An 18,369-nucleotide genomic window follows, 5' to 3' on the forward strand; every position below is an offset into this window, starting at 1 on the left:
ACATGAGTCATTCACAAAGGTTATGCAAGGCCCTAAAGAATCTTTCACAGATTTTTTAGAAAGACTGGCTTCAGCAGTAAACAGAATGGTCTCAGGATCAGAAGCTAGTAAGGCAATAATTGAAGCTTTGGCATTTGAGAATGCGAATGCAGCATGCAAAAGAATAATCAGGCCGTTAAGGGCAAGATCTGCACCTTTGGAAGATTGGATTAGAGAAACAATTAATGTTGAGGTTGATGAGCATGATACGTGGGTAGGAGAAGTAATTTCAAAAGGTTTGAGGAGTGTTAGATGTTTTGGGTGTGGAAAGCAAGGACATTTTAAAAGGGACTGTAAACAGGTCAATCCTAGAAGCAATGTTTCTTCAAGGAACAATGGCAACAGAATGCCCCTTCCTTCTGGAGTATGCAGAAGGTGTGGTAAGGGAAAACACTGGACCAACGAATGTAGATCAACAAAGGACAGACAGGGTAATCCTTTGCCTCAGTTTTCGGGAAACTCCCGGAGGGGCCTCATGCAGGCCCCCATAGCAAAACCAGTTCAAACCTTTCCTGCAGCTGTAGAGGAAATCCCTGCTCTGAGCGATTAAATAACCAAATGACTATTGGAATAAATCAGGCTGGTCAGGATGATGAAAAAGAGAGAATAAAAAATTCAGGAGAAAACATAAAGAAAATTTTTTGGCAAACTTCTATTAATGAACAGAGACCAAAATTAACGATAAAAATAAATGGTGTTTTGTTGTCTGGTCTGGTAGACACAGGTGCGGACATTACCATAATTGCACCAGAATTTTGGCATCCAGCTTGGCCTCTTCAGGAGGTAAACGTTCAACTGTTAGGAATTGGGACATTATCTGGAGTGAAACAGAGTGCAAGATGGCTGGAATGTATAGGTCCAGAAGGACAGAGAGGAAAATTAAAACCATATGTCGCTAACATAGCTATGAACCTGTGGGGTCGAGACTTGTTGCAACAATGGAATACTCAGATTAAAATCCCTTCAATCTCAGAAACAAATCATAAACTAGCACATGTTTCTGAGAGAAATATTAGAAGGCATTATTTTGAGTGGTCACCAGCCATCCATATTATACAGGAACAGGGCACAACAACTGATAATCTTCCAAAAATACCAACGGCTCTACCTTTAAAATGGTTAACAGACAAGCCTGTATGGGTTCAGCAATGGCCTTTAACAACAGAGAAACTCCAGGCTTTAGAAGAGCTGGTAGAAGAACAGTTAAATGCTCAGCATATTGAACAGTCAACCAGCCCTTGGAATTCTCCTGTATTTGTTATTAAAAAGAAATCTGGTAAATGGAGAATGGTAACAGACCTTAGAGCAATTAACAAAGTAATTCAGCCGATGGGCTCTCTACAATCTGGAATTCCTTTGCCTACTCTGTTACCAAAAGGATGGCCTCTCATAGTTATTGATTTAAAAGACTGTTTCTTTTCAATACCCTTACAAGAAAAAGACAGAGAAAGATTTGCTTTCACAGTGCCTACTTATAATAATTCTCAACCGGTTAAAAGATTTCAATGGAGGGTCCTCCCACAGGGAATGTTAAATAGCCCAACTCTGTGCCAATATTTTGTACAACAGCCATTGGAAGTGATACGTAAAAAATTTCCTAAATCTATAATTTATCATTATATGGATGATATTTTACTAGCTGACTCACATGCAGATACTTTAGAAAGAATGTTTGAAGAAGTAAAGAAAATTTTGCCTTGCTGGGGATTACAAATTGCTCCTGAAAAAATACAAAGAGGAGATTCTATTAATTATTTAGGATATAAAATAGAGCTACAAAAAATTAGACCCCAAAAGGTGCAAATTCGGAGAGATAGACTACAGACTCTTAATGACTTTCAAAGATTATTTGGAGATATTTCTCATCTACGAACTATTGTTGGGGTAAAAAATGATGAACTGACTAATTTGTTCAAAACCTTAGAAGGTGACAAGGACTTAAATAGTCCAAGAGAATTATCACCTGAAGCTGAGAAAGAATTGGCCTTGGTAGAAAAGAAAGTACATGAAGGGCACGTGGATCGTATTGATCCAAAGCTGGATTGCATTTTGGTTATTTTACCTTCTAGGCATTCCCCTACTGGAATATTAATGCAGAGGGAAGATATTATATTGGAATGGATATTTTTACCAAATAAACCAAATAAAAAATTAAAAACTTATGGGGAAAAAATCTCTGACTTGATTTGGAAAGGAAAATTGAGACTTCGTCAATTAGCAGGAATAGACCCAGCAGAAATTGTCGTACCTTTAACTAAGGAGGACATTGAAAAATTATGGACAGAAAGTGAACCTTGGCAAAGAGCTTGCAGTAATTTTTTGGGAGAAATTAACAGCAAATATCCCAAAAGCAACAGAATTGATTTTATAAAGAGAGCTGATTGGATCTTGCCTCGAATTGTACGGCAAAAACCCATATCTGGAGTTCGTACATTTTATACAGATGCCAACAAACAAGGAAAGGCAGGTTACAAATCAGAAAATTTAAGTAAAGTGGTACAAAGTCCTTATAATTCAGTGCAAAAATCAGAATTGTATGCTATTCTGTTGGTATTAATGGATTTTTCAGAACCTCTCAACATAGTAACTGACTCTCAGTATGCTGAAAGAGTGGTGTTACATATTGAGACTGCAGAATTTATCCCTGATGCTTCAGAATTAACTTCACTATTTATTCAATTACAAGATACAATCAGGAAAAGGAGTCATCCTTTATATATAACTCACATCCGATCTCATACTGGTTTGCCAGGCCCTTTAGCACAAGGCAATGATGAGATTGATAAATTATTGGTAGGAAATGTGCTGGAGGCCTCAGAATTTCATAAAAAACATCATGTCAATAGTAAAGGTTTAAAAAAGGATTTTTCCATAACCTGGCAACAAGCCAAAGAAATAGTAAAGAAATGTCCTACTTGTTCCTTCTATAATCAAACACCATTACCAGCAGGATGTAACCCAAAGGGTACTCAGAGGAATGAAATCTGGCAGATGGACGTGTTTCACTTTGCAGAATTTGGAAAACTGAAATATGTACACCACACTATCGATACTTATTCAGGATTTCAATGGGCAACTGCTTTGAGTTCTGAAAAAGCTGATTCTGTAATCACTCATTTGCTAGAAGTTATGGCCATTATGGGTATACCTGCACAAATCAAAACTGACAATGCTCCATCATATGTCTCTGTTAAAATGAAACAGTTTTTTGCTTATTACAATATAAAGCATATTACAGGTATACCACATAATCCTACAGGTCAAGCAGTTATAGAAAGGTCAAACAGAACTCTAAAGGATATGCTAAATAAACAGAAAGGAGTAACAAAAACCCCCAGAAATAGACTGCATAATGCTCTATTAACTTTGAATTTTCTGAATGCCAATGAGAAAGGAACAACAGCTGCAGAGAGACATTGGGTAATAGAAAAAACTACAGAATTAAATCAGCCTATATACTTTAAGGATGTGCTGACCTCAGAATGGAAACCAGGGTATGTATTACGTTGGGGACGAGGTTTTGCTTTTGTTTCTATAGGAGAAGATAAGCTGTGGGTACCATCAAAATTGATAAAGGTTCGATTTGAACAAGAGAAACCTCTTAATTAGAGGAGGTGATAGTTCATCAACCAGCATGAACATCCAATTTAAACTAACTTGTACCTGTAACACATGTCTTTTCATTTAATCAGATAATAACTTGCCAAAAAGGAACATCCCCAAAATTAGTCTTGGGGGAAGGTTTTTGTTTTTGTCTTTTAGGAGAATGAAGGTTAAGGAATCTGAAGGACACAAGACAAATGAGACAACTGAAGAAAAGGGACAAATCATCTATCCCAGGAAACAGAGTATATTGGAGTATATGGCATATGGGTATATATTATCTAAAAAATTTTATGTCTTCTTAAATGTTTGTTTCTGCTTTTCTCTAAAGATTTAACACTATTGGTTTTCTAATAGTCCCAGTTCAATTAAAATTTAAAGCTGACTTTGGAGTTGGAGAATGGCTCTCTCCTTCTTTAAACTCAAGCATGTTGTTAAAATGAAAATACAAACTCCCTGTATCATGACAGAATAAAAGAGCCATTTTCTGCTATGGGACAGGACAAAAGCCAAATTAATTAAGGGACTATTCTATTACTAATCTCAACTCTTTGATTCTATTCTGATTCTTTAAACTTTTCTTAAAGTATAAATTTTATATCAAAATTTACAAGATTAATATATATATATACATTTTAAACTTTGTTAAGATATGAATGGTCATATAGAGTACTAACTAATTCTAGAAAAAAGGCTTCAGTTAGCTGCATATATATGTCTTTGTGTTCGAGTCTCTTATCAGTTTTCTGCAGGAAATCACGGCCAGGCCTAACATCAACTGAAGTCTCCGGAAAGAAGATGGGGCCCCACAACAACAACAACAACAACAATTCCACGTGGACAATAATAATATCACTAAGCTGACAAACATCATCTACAGATCAGCTTTGAACTACAAGGTGCTCAGAACAATTTTGAGATGACTAGCTGAGATGATCCAGTCTCAAAGACTACTTGAATAAGGACTTGAGATAAACCCTGAACTTTGGCTTTATACACAGACTGGATAATAATGAAGGATATAGTTACCTTTCCTAGAATTTGACAATTAACCTAAATTTTTCTTTCAGGATAAAGATAACTTCACCCATACCCAGCAGGAAGCAATTTTAAGAATATGACACCCACATTGCCAAAGAAGTGGTGTGGGGCGGGTGGTTTTTTGGTTCTTTTAATGGGTTTTGGGTCTGGGATAATTTTCAATTGTTTAGGGGGGTTGGTTACAAGTTGTCAAGGGTTAGGAAAAAGGCTAAGCAAAGGAGATTAGATTTAAGGTTCTTGTTTTTTAAAAAAAAAAAAAAAAAAAAGAAAGAAAAGAAAAGAAAAAGACAATTACTAGTTTTAAATACTTTACATTATTACCAACTATTAGGATATAAAGAAATGAAAGTTAGTAGTTAGACATTACAATAGAAATTGTAGTCATATTAGATATGTTTTAAAAATTGAGCAGATGTATTTTAGACAGGTCATCTTCAAACCCTTCAGAGATCTACAGAATATGGCATTTAAAATGTTTTAATAACTTAGAAATTTTTCTTTTTTGAGACATGTCGGCTCCTGGCAGTACCAATCTACTTCAGAGAAAATATGGGCATTGAAGAAACTGCATATGGAGTTAATTTTCATTGTGGCAAAATTAGCCACTGGACAACAAAGTATCCTCAAATCAACAGGACAAAATGGACAGACAGAACACGAAACAAAGGACTACCGATTCCTGCCAAAACAAGTGTGGTTATGGCTTTATCAGACGGCATCTTCTGAGGCCAGGACAATATGGCACCATCCCTGAAGTGGCCCTCACAATCCAGAAAAGGTACAGTGTCCTTTTCTTCAAAGACAGCTGAACAGGCAGTGGGCCGATGGCTTCTGTTGTGCAATGGAACAGCAACTGAAAGCTCACGCCTCTCAATAGTAGACTGGCATTTAATAGAGGGATGTGGAGAAGGGCATGCTTAGATGAAGCCATATATACACAGCCAAGAAGAATGGACAGCTGAATTCAAAAACCATCAACAATTTCCAGAATTTAAAATCCTGAATCATGACATGACACTAGTGGAATTCAGGTGTTTCTGGTACATGGACTGCTCTCACCCAGTGTGAGGTTGAACTGTTGACCTTGTGTACAACCTACTTCACAAATGAGTCTGTCAGATACGCTAAGCCTATAGGCTGAAGATGATGCCCCAACACTGTGGAGAAACCTCAGGTGACTGTCCAGGCAGCTGGCTGTTTCTGTCAACTCACAAAATTTTTGGAAGTTGCTTTTGTGCACTTCCTGTTTTTATTTTTGTTAGCTAATATTATTTCCTTCTTGGGTCTCTGAGGGAGTTGAAGATTAGTTAGTTATAGTTGAAGATTAATTAGGATAGAAAGTGAATTAGATACATTTTGGACTTACTAAAATAGGATAGATAAGGGAATTATTTTCTCTGATTTGTCAAATACAAATGGACTAGACATCGTTTAGGTATTTGTTACTTGTATATATTGTATATAGTTATTGTACTTTTGTATATAGTTTTTCTTTTGTTAGTTATAACCTTTTGCCTTTTTTCTTTTTATTAAAATAGAAAAGGGGAAATGTGGTGATATTTTATTTGTACTGAAATGTTATTTTAATTTTATGTTAATAAATAAAGTTGCCCTGGGGTCAGAGCTATTAGAGCCATAGTAAGAGCGTGGTGGTTAGAAGAGCTAGGTAGATTTCTGTGTGTTCAGGGATACAGCCAGTATTGGAGACATACGCCTTTAAGACCTGGAGGGCGGTACTTACAGGCAGTGATGAGGCAGTCATGTGGTTGGGTTTACAACCAATGAGAAGGCAGAACAGAAAGATTATTTAAACAGGGACACAGGAAGTACCTCCCTCTCTCGGGGAAGCTAGGAGCACTGCAGGAGGTAAGATTTTATCTCTGAGCTCTGACCTCTCGGCTTTTCTCTTTTACCTTGGCTCTGTGTTTCTTATTTTAATAATACGATTGGTTACATCTACACCATCTCCCTGGTTTCCTCAAATAAGTTGATCTCCAGTGAATTTCTCCAGAAATTTGAGGGGCAATTGCTACTGAAAATGTGCCTTATTTGCTCACAGTTTCCAAAAAGACCGAGCAAAGCATGCTGTGGGAGTGAGGACACAGGGACATTTCAAAGTCATCCAGAGACCCAGGAGAGGATGCAGATGCTAGAAGGAGCTATTGCTGTAGCTTGTAAGAGAAGAAACAGGCAGGGAAGGGAAAGGAAATCCAGGACTGGTTAGTTAAAATGATATAATGGTCTCTGGGGTCCAAGTCCTAGTTGTCCAGCATTTTGCTCCAGAAAGATCAAAGCAGATAAGCTGAGATAAATGGTTTATACTTAAAGTGTCGTTATTCATCTTCTCTGAAACTGGCTATCACTGGAAAGGACAGTTTCTCTGTCTCATACTTTGACATGGATCTAGATGTCAAACAATAAGACAACAGAAAATAAAATCCATAGTAAGTTCACTTTCTAAATGGATATCATCTCAGAGTCTGCCTAGAAAGATAACTCAGTTCAATATCCTCAAGGCAGAATGGCTTAGGCTCTTTGTTCTCCAAATTTTGCATTAGTAAATGTTTACTAACTTATTTATCAAAAAAGAAGTCCCGTTCTATAGCACAGGCCAGTTTCCATAGTGTGAACACTTGAATCACGTCTGACTTCAAGCTGCCAATGTGATACTGATGAAAAGAGATCTGGGAAAAGACACATAAGGATCCTGGAGACCTGACATGAACAAGGTCAAGTGTGTTTCTAGCTCATTGTCTAGGAGAGCAGAGACATGAAAATCATTTTATTCTTTTAAAGCAGGAGTCTCTAACCTTTTGGATTCTCTTGTTTGAACAGAGAAAAATTGAATTGGACAGTAAAATGTTTACAAAATTGCACCATAAAAAGAATACAGGCCTTTGGGACCCTACTCCTCATACTGGATCACCTTGCCCAGACTTAATACATGGGAAGATGCTTAGTCTTACTGCAACTTGACATGCCATGCTTTGTTGATATCCATGGGAGATCTGCCCTTTCCTAAATGGAAACAGAGGATGATAGGTTTGTGAGGATGGGAACAGAGAGGAGTAAGAGGGGGGGACTGAGAAGAGAGGAGGGAGGGGAAACTGAAGCTGGGATGTAAAATAAATAAATAAATTTATTTTTTTAAAAAAAGAATGCAGAAATGAGCCAAAGAATAATCAAAAGACTATTCTACTGGTCTCTTTTTTAAATACTTCTCATATTTTAATAGTCCCTACAGTAATATTAATATTATAAGTGGTAAATAAAATGTGTTCATTAAACACTTACTCTCAGGATATGATCTCAAAAAGACAGCATAATAGATATACAATGATCTCCCGGTTTTCTCAGAGAAATAAAGAGTTTAGCTTAAAGGCATTCCAAGTAAGCATAAATCAGGAGAGTGGGTGGGGGAGGGCAAAGGGGAGGTGCAGAGAGGGACTGGGAGAAGAGGAGGGAGAGGAGGAAGGGAGGGAGGGAGGGAGGGGAAATGCAGTCAGGATAGAAATAAACAGTAATAATAAAATCATCTTTAAAAGAATATTCATTTGCTTTAATATTAAGGAATTGTGATATATATATATATATATATATATATATATATATATATATATGATTACATATGTATGTGTGTCCAAAGGATTTTATAAAAGCTTCTCGGGCAAAAAAAAAAGAAAAGGTTGTTAGTGAACAAACCTCAAAGAAGTCAGCTTAATAGTAATTCTCCAAGATTATACAATCAAATTTTCTTTTTTTTTTCAGGAAAGAGAAAAAAATGTTCTTGAGTTAAATTTTGTTTTGTGTTGGTTTTTAAAGTATTTGTAAACACTAAATTATAAACTAAAAGAAAAAAAAAGAAATTCAAGATACCTTTTCACAAATCCCTATTTCTCATATAATGCCACATGACCAAGAGGGAAGTCCCCTGCATCCATCTTTTCCTTTCAGAAGAAAAGAGCTATATCCAATAGTTCCATTCTCTGGGCACTCCTCAGTGGATTGGTCTTTCTCCAATCACTGTTGGAGTCTTGACAGAACAAATTTTGGAACTATAAAGAACTAGTTACCTAACAGAGAGGAAGGTGTTGGCTTGGGTTAGCAGTTTTCTAAAGTTCTACCCTGGGCCTGAACAGAGTAATAAGATAAAATCTCTCAGCTCCTGGCTTCTTCTTGGGGAAAGAAATAATTGTGTCATGTGACCACTGCCACAGATCTTTTCCAGAACTTTCCAAGTGACACTATTAATGTTCTCTATATCACAGACAACTTAAAGGACATAGTGTATTCCAGGCACCTGGAAACCAGAGAGACAATGATGTTGGTTGGATTTGGTCAAGATTTAGCCACTATCGTTACTGATTTCAGCATAACATGATGGACAGGCCAAAGGGGCTGGGAAACACAGACCCTGCCTTCTTTCTAAGGAACTAAAAACTTTTCAGAATGTTCAATGATTCAACTTTAAACCATGCACTCTCCAAAGGACTATATTCATATTTGCTTCACTTAGAGTACTAATTGGGTCTGACATACTCTGGACACCTGTGGGAGACTAAAGAAAAATAAAGCTGTTGAACTCTCATGAAGACTTGAGAGATTTCTAGACTCCCTGGACTGCCAGGTTGGAGAGGCTTCTGTCTTCCATAATGCCAGACCTTAAAGAGTGAGAGGTCACTGTTTTTCTAATATTCAGGCTATAACACAGAGGTATGGTCACTGGAGATACAGGAAACTGTGTTCCAAAGAAGCCAAGACAAATAAACCCTGATCTATCTGAGGTAGAATTCAAGGAGGATGCAATGAAAACGTGTGTTGGACTCAGTAAGGACATTGCAAGGGAAAGTGAGACATTTCAACAAAGAAATTAAAAACAGACTACAAGTTACAAATTGGAGAATCAACAACACAAAATCTTTAGTATGATTGAACAATGTAGTAATACAATCCAAAGGGAAAAATTAGTAAATAAAAGATGGCCATCAGATATGATCCAGTATGGGGGAAAAAACTCAAAAAGAGATTTTAAATAAAGGGTCATGGAAGCATCATTAAGTAAATGAGTCATTATGTGTTTAAAAGGAGGAGAAAGAAGGACTATTCTTACTCAGCTTCCCCAAACATAGAGACAGAAATGGACATCTAGGTGTAGAAAAGTCTAAAGGATAGGAAATAAGATGAACCAGGGTGGGTATGGGGGGAACCAATTGAGACACAAAATTAAATAGTTAAATTTCAAAGCTGGGGAGAACTTTTAATTCAGTAAGAGGAAAAGTTCTCTCACAAGGACATAAGCAAAATTTTCCACAGAAATCATGTAGACCGAGTCACTGGGATAATATTTTCACAATATAATGATAATAATAATAATAATAATAATAACAACAACAAACAATATAACTGGGAAAAGTGTCCTCAGAAATGAAAAACAGGAAAAGATGCTCCCAGATTAACAAAGGCTTAGAGAACTCAAGAGAAGATCTACCTTAGTGGATACATTAAAGAGAAATCTTCAGGTTGAAATTAAAAGACACAAAGTAGCAAAAGGATGGCCCAGGTAAGTACAAACTCACATTTGAAGCACACATGAAATTGAACCTCTTATGAGCCAACACTCCCACCAGTTAAGGCTTATCACTCAGTAGCAACTGAGATGTGTCCAGACATCTTTTCTCTGTCCATGTCCCTCTGTCATCAAATTTCTTTTTTATTGTATTTCTATAGTCTTTAAATTAAATTATAATTGCAATATATTTCCCTTCTCACTTCTCCCCTCACCCGTTCCAATGAACCCACCTTGCTCTAAGTCTCAAATCCATGGCCTCTATTTCTTTAATAGTTTATTTATATTCATAAATATATAAATGGAAAGTTTTGTTCCGTATGAATGATGTTACTTGTATATAAACATTTTCAGAGCTGACCCCTTGGCAATGGATAACCAATTGGTGTGCTCTTCCCTTGAGAAGACTATTTTTCCTGCTGTCAGCATTGTTTAGTTTCCTATAGTTCTGTGTCAAGGGTTGTAGTCACATATTTCCCCCTTTCGTGTTAGCATATCTATTGGTGTCAGCCATGTTTAGGTCAAGTTTAGGCAGCTAAATTGGTGAGACTTTATGGGTGGAGCTTCTGACATTCCTAGGTGTCAATTTCACGACAAACTTGCTGTTCTGCAGACAGTTACAATCTTTCAACCCCCTCTTTCCCTGAGATCCCTGAGTCTGAGGTACAGGAATTGTATCCTGATGTTAACAGTTGGGAGTGGGCTACACATGATCATTTGTTCTCTGCATTTTGATCAGTTGTGGTTTTCTATAATAATTTAATAATTCCCATCTGTTGCAAGGAGACTTTTTTTTTTTTTTTTTTTTTTTTTTGGCGAGGGGTGAGACCTGTACTTCTCTGTTGATATAAAGATAACTACTTAGAACACAGGAATTAAGCTGGTTTAGTCAAGTGAACTTGGAGGTTCTCTTCTAAGACCAATGACTTCACGAGCCTTATGTAGTTGATTAGGGTTCTGGTACGAGGCATGTATATAGGGTCTCAAGTCTAGAGAGCTCTTTGTCACTACCAAGATATATGTACAACTATTACACTCTTAGAGAAATTATGCCATGTTTGTCATTGTTGTGGTCCATTGGTGTTATATCTGGGTGCAACTGTTGGTTGCTTTCCTCCCTTGGAGGCTAGCATGGAAACTCTTAGAACTGTGAAAGCTAGTCTTCAAATGGTCTCTCTCATATGTGGTTCCGAGCTCCAAATCTTCAGATGTAGATGTATACTGGGTCAGATGCAGCAACCTGGAAAGTAAAAAGGGACCATGTGCGGGGACAGGCAAGAGTAGAGTGGGATATAGGGATTAAAAATAATTTGAAGGGTGAAATGGGAAAAGTGGGAATGCTTTAATTAAGGAGGGGGAAGGGAGATAAATACAGAAAAATGAGGGAACAGGATGTCTGAAAAAGTTATAAGGAATCATATTATTATCTATTTACCTAAAATTAAATATCATACATATAAGTCTGTGTAATCTTCACATCAAGGTTGACAATGCTTTCCCTGGGAACTAAAGACTAATAAAAATCCCAACATGCAGTTCCCCCTTTTGTGTTGTTGGTCAGTGTTGTTCAAGATGCTCCCTAAACAGTAGAAGTTATTGCTGTACTTGGTTGCTTCCAAGAAATTCAAAGTAAGTCCCTATTGTTGAAGACACCACTCACTTCAGACACAGAACCTGGAAGAGTCAAGCTGAATGCATCTATAACTTTATTTCAACTCAACTTTTGAAATCTAAGTTAGATCTTAACAATCTTCTAATCTCAGATCTTTGATAATTCACCTCACTGCAAACTGAAGACTTTCATGCTTTAAAGACCTCTCATAATGTGACATCATGAAGTCTTGACTTTCTTGAATTGGTCTCTCTGCACTCTTCCTATTCTGGCCTGCCTTCTCTTTTTTCAGTTCTCTGAATGCTCCCTCACCTGTTTTAAAGACATTGTTTTTCCACTAACCCCTAGCTCTAACACTTTCCTCGCTGATGCTTCTTTGATTTACTCCTCTGTCTCTATCTAGATTCTACTTGGTGCCCTCAGTAAGACTTTTCTGAATTCCTTATTTAAATCAATTGCCTTCTACTAGACTTCTCTGTTCACTTCAGTGTTGCAAACTGCTACAGAGACTTTATCATAATTTTTCAAACTATCCACTTGATATTCATCCATTCTTTGCTGTTCTTAATGTAAAACATAAACTTTAAGGGAAATGATTTTTGTCACTACATTAGTGTCTGTTATTGTGTCTAAACTCAGTGAATACTTATTGAATGTGTACTAATTACCACCAGTGCCTATTTTCAGGCCATTTCTTGCCCTAACTAAAAGAAAGACCTAAGCCTCTTTTGTTCATTGTAGTGGCTTGAACATAACATGTAGCTCATCTATGTTGCTGTATGAATGATTGTTTCACTCGTGCTATCACGGTCCTCTTCTCTTAATGGTTACAGATGGGAAGTAGGAGTGTGCATTCTGGGTTTCTATTCCTGTATCTTTCTCTGATTACATTCAGCATGCATGAATATTCAGTAGCTGTTTATTTTGTGGCCTAAGTAACATCTACGTTGGACAAACATGTTGATGTGGAATGTACCCGACAAGCCACAGCATATAAAAATGAAAAGTAAGACTCCTAGTCTTCCCAAATATGCTAATGAAATGAACTAACCCCTCCATCCCATAGAGTACTACTAAATGTGCATCTGCATAGGTAGATGCCAGATTCTTCAAACAGACCAGTTAATTTCAAGTACAAAAGAGCCACCAAGGACATATTTGCCTCTCTTGTAAAGGTCAGTAAAGTTGTGTGGGCTACAAGTGAATGCACATGGCTGGATTTGCAGGAATGATATAGGAGACTGGAAATGATTACCTCTTAGCTTAAACAGATTAGCCAGTGCTTGCTGTCAGTTCTAGAATTCTCACAAATGAATATTGCTTGCTGTCCATGAAAATATTCACTGGTCACAAGAAAGTAATCTGTGCCTCATTCTGGTACACTTGAAGAGTACACTGTTTCATTTAGCTAATAAGAGTGTTGTGATACATTTTATAAGACTGAATTTAAATTATTCGTAGGATGGCAGAGCAAGCACTTGTTCTAATATTACAACTTTTCAGATAAGATAATGTAGTCCCAGAAGAGTGAAATGGTTTGTAAACACTGCCAACCAAGTGGGATCACAGCCCAGGGTACCAAACTGCTCATGTTAATCGCTTTCTACTGCAGTAATCTCAGACATCAGTTTACCTGTTAGTCATACTGGCTCTCAAATGTGTATAATCCAACCAGTCACCCTAGGAATAAATCTAGATGCCAGTATCTTAGGTCCTGTTCCCAGAGACCACATGGAAAGTCAGTGAAAGAACCTAGTATGGTAGTTTAGTATGTTCCTCAGAAAAGTCTGAGGGAGATGATATCAGGCCACAAGTTGACAAAGTCTCATGTTTGACACATCATTGCTAGAGATGCTACTTAGTACATAGATGAGCACTGCCATTAAGGAGCCAGTAGACTTGTGTTTACCATGTGGGCTTTGGCCTTATTATCAAACTCTCTCTGAATGAGTTCATTATTCACCTGAAGTCTGTCTTACCTGTAAAATGGAAATTCACTGTGCTATTGTGAGAATGACATATATGAATTATATGTGTGTGCGCACATGTACATGTGTGTATGCAGTTGTGTCCCAGTACACAGTAAGTATTTAATAAATATTAACTCTTGTTTTCTATAAAGTGATTGACACACACCCTAAATAGTCTATTGGCGATGATATTGATACATTTAGACACAGATTGTTATATCCATTCTCTTTATGTGTGTTTAATGTGTTATCCAAACAAGTAAAATGTATTTTCTACTAGCTATAAGCAAAAATCTCCATTGCTTTGACTCAGCCCCCACCAATCAAAAGCCAAGCATGACGTCCTCTGACAGGATGCTCCAGGAGGAGGGTGATCTTTCACATTTTAAGATACTGGACTTTCTTCCTTTGTAACAATCCTTTGAATGACAAACAGGATCCAGAAACACGGTTGAGAATGCACATTTCTGCCTGAGAGTAAATACTTCTAAGCAGTTTAGACATATCCACATGCTTATTCCCACTTGGGCTAGAGGTCTTTCAGTCCAGTGAGCTCGTCAAGTACAGTGGAAATGTACTCAACCGAGCTCAGAGGATACTAAAAATAAACCTACCCAGATAAAATAAAGAAGAGCTTCAAATCATCGAAAATGGTGACTTGAGGAGCACTGTATCGGCAACGGTATGACATAACTTGACTGCAAAGGTTCTGGGGCTAGGTGGTGAAAATACACTTAGGTGTGAAGTGACAGCTCTACCAAGGAGGGAAATAGAGACAGACGTCGACGACTCTGAGTAATTTCCAGGCCATGTGAGCACTTTAGTTAACACAGCTCATCTAGGGATCGGATACTCTGATTGACTTTATGTTGTTGTGATTAAAATCCCTGATAGCGACAATGTAAAAATCAGCTCAGAGGCATGGTGTGTTTTCAAATGACCATGAACACATTGGAGTTGGTGGAGGAATCCGCTGTGTTACGATTATTTTGTCTCCCCACAAAAATTCGATAAGTAACAGAGCACAAGACATCCAAATGGGATTTGAGAGTCAAAGAAGGCCATTGGTGAATTGGGAGTTGTTCAGAGTTTCCACATTTTGATTTTTCACCTCTGTAGCAAGAAGAAATCACTGACTTGAAAAAGTGGCTAAAATAAATGATGTTTTTAGTTTATGTTATATATACTTACATAAGTAATTCAAATGCCATTGAGTTATATAAATTACATCCATCATGGGAATGACCTGAAGATGCTATTCGTCTGTTGGGGCCATTTTTATATTAGTGGAAATGAGAATAAACATTTTAAGTGTTCTTTTAAAATGTAACATGCTATCTAAAAACTAACACTTTATTTTCGAGTAATGTCAATTTTCCAGTGATAATAGTTGAAAAGGGGTTCTTGTAGCTAGAGTTTTCCGCCTTGCCCACAGTCAGGACAAATCTTTGTCACCCGCCAGTCCCACAGCCGCTCAGACCCAACCAAGTAAACACAGAGACTTATTTTGCTTACAAACTGCATGGCCATGGCAGGCTTCCTGCTACCTGTCCTTATCTTGCTAACTGTGCTTTTATCTTAAATTGATCCATTTCCATACATCTATACCTTGCCATGTGGCTGGTGGCTTACTGGCGTCTTCACATGCTGCTGGTCATGGCGGCGGCTGCAGTGTCTCTGGTCATGGCAGCGGCTGCAGCCTCTCTGGTCATGGCGGCGGCTGCAGCGTCTCCTTCTGCCTTTCTGTCCTTTTATTTCTTCTGTTAGTCCCACCTATCTTTCCTGCCTAGCCACGGCCGATCAGGTTTTATTTATTAACCAATCAGAGCAACTTGACATACAGACCATCCCCCAGCACAGCCAAGTGCAGACCATCTCAAACACCTGCACTCAGGCCCATGGTCCTAATCATCCTCTATACGGACCTGCTGGGTAACGCCACAAAGAACCCAAGAAGGGCTCCCACAGGACATACAGAACATCCCACAGCAGGTTCTAATGAAAAAGGATGTCCAGAAAACATTCAGAAGAGTCTGGATTATTTTAAACATACAAAGAGCAAAATAATCAATATGCCCCAGAGGGAAAAGCTGATAGAGTCACCTCGGATCCGTATATTATTATACATTTATGGAAACAAGATGTAATATTTTCCCTACATACAAATCATAAACATGATGATATACACACCTGGGAGCCAGAAATAGGAAGATGAGAAGTTTAAAGGCCAGCCTGAGCTATGTGACACTATGCTTCAAAAAAAATTTTAAAAATCAGAAATTTCAAGATGGCAAGATGATGAAAAATGTTGTTAAAATTTGAAATCAATGTCCCTCTCCATAGTATAAAGCTGTGGAGATTTTACTTCCTGGTCATGCCACCATCCTCTCACGTGCCATGCTGTAGTAGTACATATGATCCTCTTTTAGCCCCATCAAGTGTCTCAGAAGACCAACTTCTTTAAACTGAAGTTGGAATTACAGGTGGCATTTTGCCACCATTTCCTTAACAATGTATTTTTGCAGGAGTCGATAAATCTCGATGCAATAAATCTCAATGTCCATGATGTTGAATGATATCCAAAAGAACAGTGTGTAAACACCACCATACTCAGATACAGTTTGAAAATTTTAGCATCATATTTAGGATTGTTTGTTGGGAAAACTCTTTATTTATTCCATAAATATAAGATAATAAATATGAATTTGATGTGAGTCTACCCATTTTTCAGTTTTAAGCATATTAATTCCTTTGGTATTTATCTGTCTGAAATAGCCTGCACTTTTCTAAATGTCTTCTGGATATCCTCCTTCATAACTCCTTTTAAAGTATTAACCTATACTAGAAAAAAAAACTTTTCTACTGAAAAAACCATATTTTTAATTATTTACTATGTCTATGTAAAAGCCACATATGTTCACAGAGGGGATTTTTTTTATATGAAAAGACATAAAAATGAGAATGTGCCCCCTGTGTAGTTAAAAGTCAAACTTAAAAAAGAGCTTTGTAGATATCAAATTAAAATCATGGCATGTCATTTCATTTTTTAGAATAGCTATTATTGAAAAAAGTAAGAGTTGACAAGTTTTGAGGAAGGGGAGACTAAAGGAAAGACCTTCAGATTGTCAGTGGGAATGTAGGTTAGCATAGCTAACATTATGATAGTTTCTTAAAATAGAACTACCAGATGGCCCAACAACCTCATCTGGGGTTATATATTTGAAGAAAATAAAATCATTATGCCAGCAAAATGGCATGAGCTGATTGGGTGTGTGTCTCTAGAGCTTCCTGAGAGAACAATTTTTAGGGAGGTAGCCTACCCATAGGCACTGGATTATTTTTTGTTTAATGGCCTTATAACAGCTGGTAGTCTTTTCCCACCTGTTCAGGATACCTCCTTCATTCAAACTCTTTCTCCATCATTTTATTATCTACAAGCACAAGATGTTTAATATGTTCTCCTTTATGTTAATGGGTGAACTTTACCCAACACTAAAACTTGCTGGACCTGGACCTTGCACCCTCTGTGAACTGACTTTTGATTCTCATACCCATTCATGTGCTTTCATATCATTCGGATGCTTTTCTAAACCTGTAAATACTTAGAAGTCACTATTATATCAGCTGAATAATGATTCTTTTTACAAAGGTTGGGCAAGAAAATGCCAACTGCTGAGTCAGCTAAGGGGATGCACAAAGAAAACTGTTAGCAATGTATAATACAGCACAAAAAGATCACACCCGTTCTATCACCTTTTCCTTAAAAGATCACTGTTATATGCAGAGGCATACCTGGGAAGTACTACATTATTTAGCTCTCCAAAATCCAGTCATTGTCAATGAGCAATCCCACCTCACCATCCTAGGGTGTTGTCACAGGGCTGCTACTATGGTTACTACTGATGGTAAACTTGGCACAATCTTGATTAGATTACTTAATTTAGTTAGATGAACCTCTTGATATGTCAAGGAAATCTATGACATATTTTGTAGATTAGGTTAACGGAAGTGGGAAGACTCATCCTGAATAGGGGCAGCACTTTCTTTTGGTGGTTCAGTTATAAGGAAGGGCAAGGCAAATGCTTTTGATTTTGGATTGTTTGTGGTTACCTCTGCTAGAAAGTGCATCTACGTTGTTGTTGCCACCAGGACCAGCATTTTCACCCTTTGCTGAAATCAGAACTCCACTTCTTTGACTTTCCAGTTGGAACGGAAGGCTAGTGGCTCTCCACAATCTCCAAGCCTTCAGTGCCAAATGGGGACTGTTGAGGCATCTAGAAAAGCACCTAGCAGCATCTCCAGTGTGCAACCAAAGCAATAAATCCAGGCCAGGTGGCGGTGGTGCATGCCTTTAATCCCATTACTTGGGAGGCAGAGGCAGACTGATCTCCATGAGTTTGAGGCCAGCCTGGTCTACAGAATGAGATCTAGTACAGGCATCAAAACTACACAAAGAAACCCCATGTTGAAATACCAAAAAACAAAACAAAAACAAAATAGATCCCCCATATAAGTTTGTGTTTACACGTATGCATATG

This window comes from Peromyscus maniculatus, chromosome 19 (genome assembly GCF_049852395.1).
Source record: "Peromyscus maniculatus bairdii isolate BWxNUB_F1_BW_parent chromosome 19, HU_Pman_BW_mat_3.1, whole genome shotgun sequence".
NCBI classification, from domain to species: domain Eukaryota; kingdom Metazoa; phylum Chordata; class Mammalia; order Rodentia; family Cricetidae; genus Peromyscus; species Peromyscus maniculatus.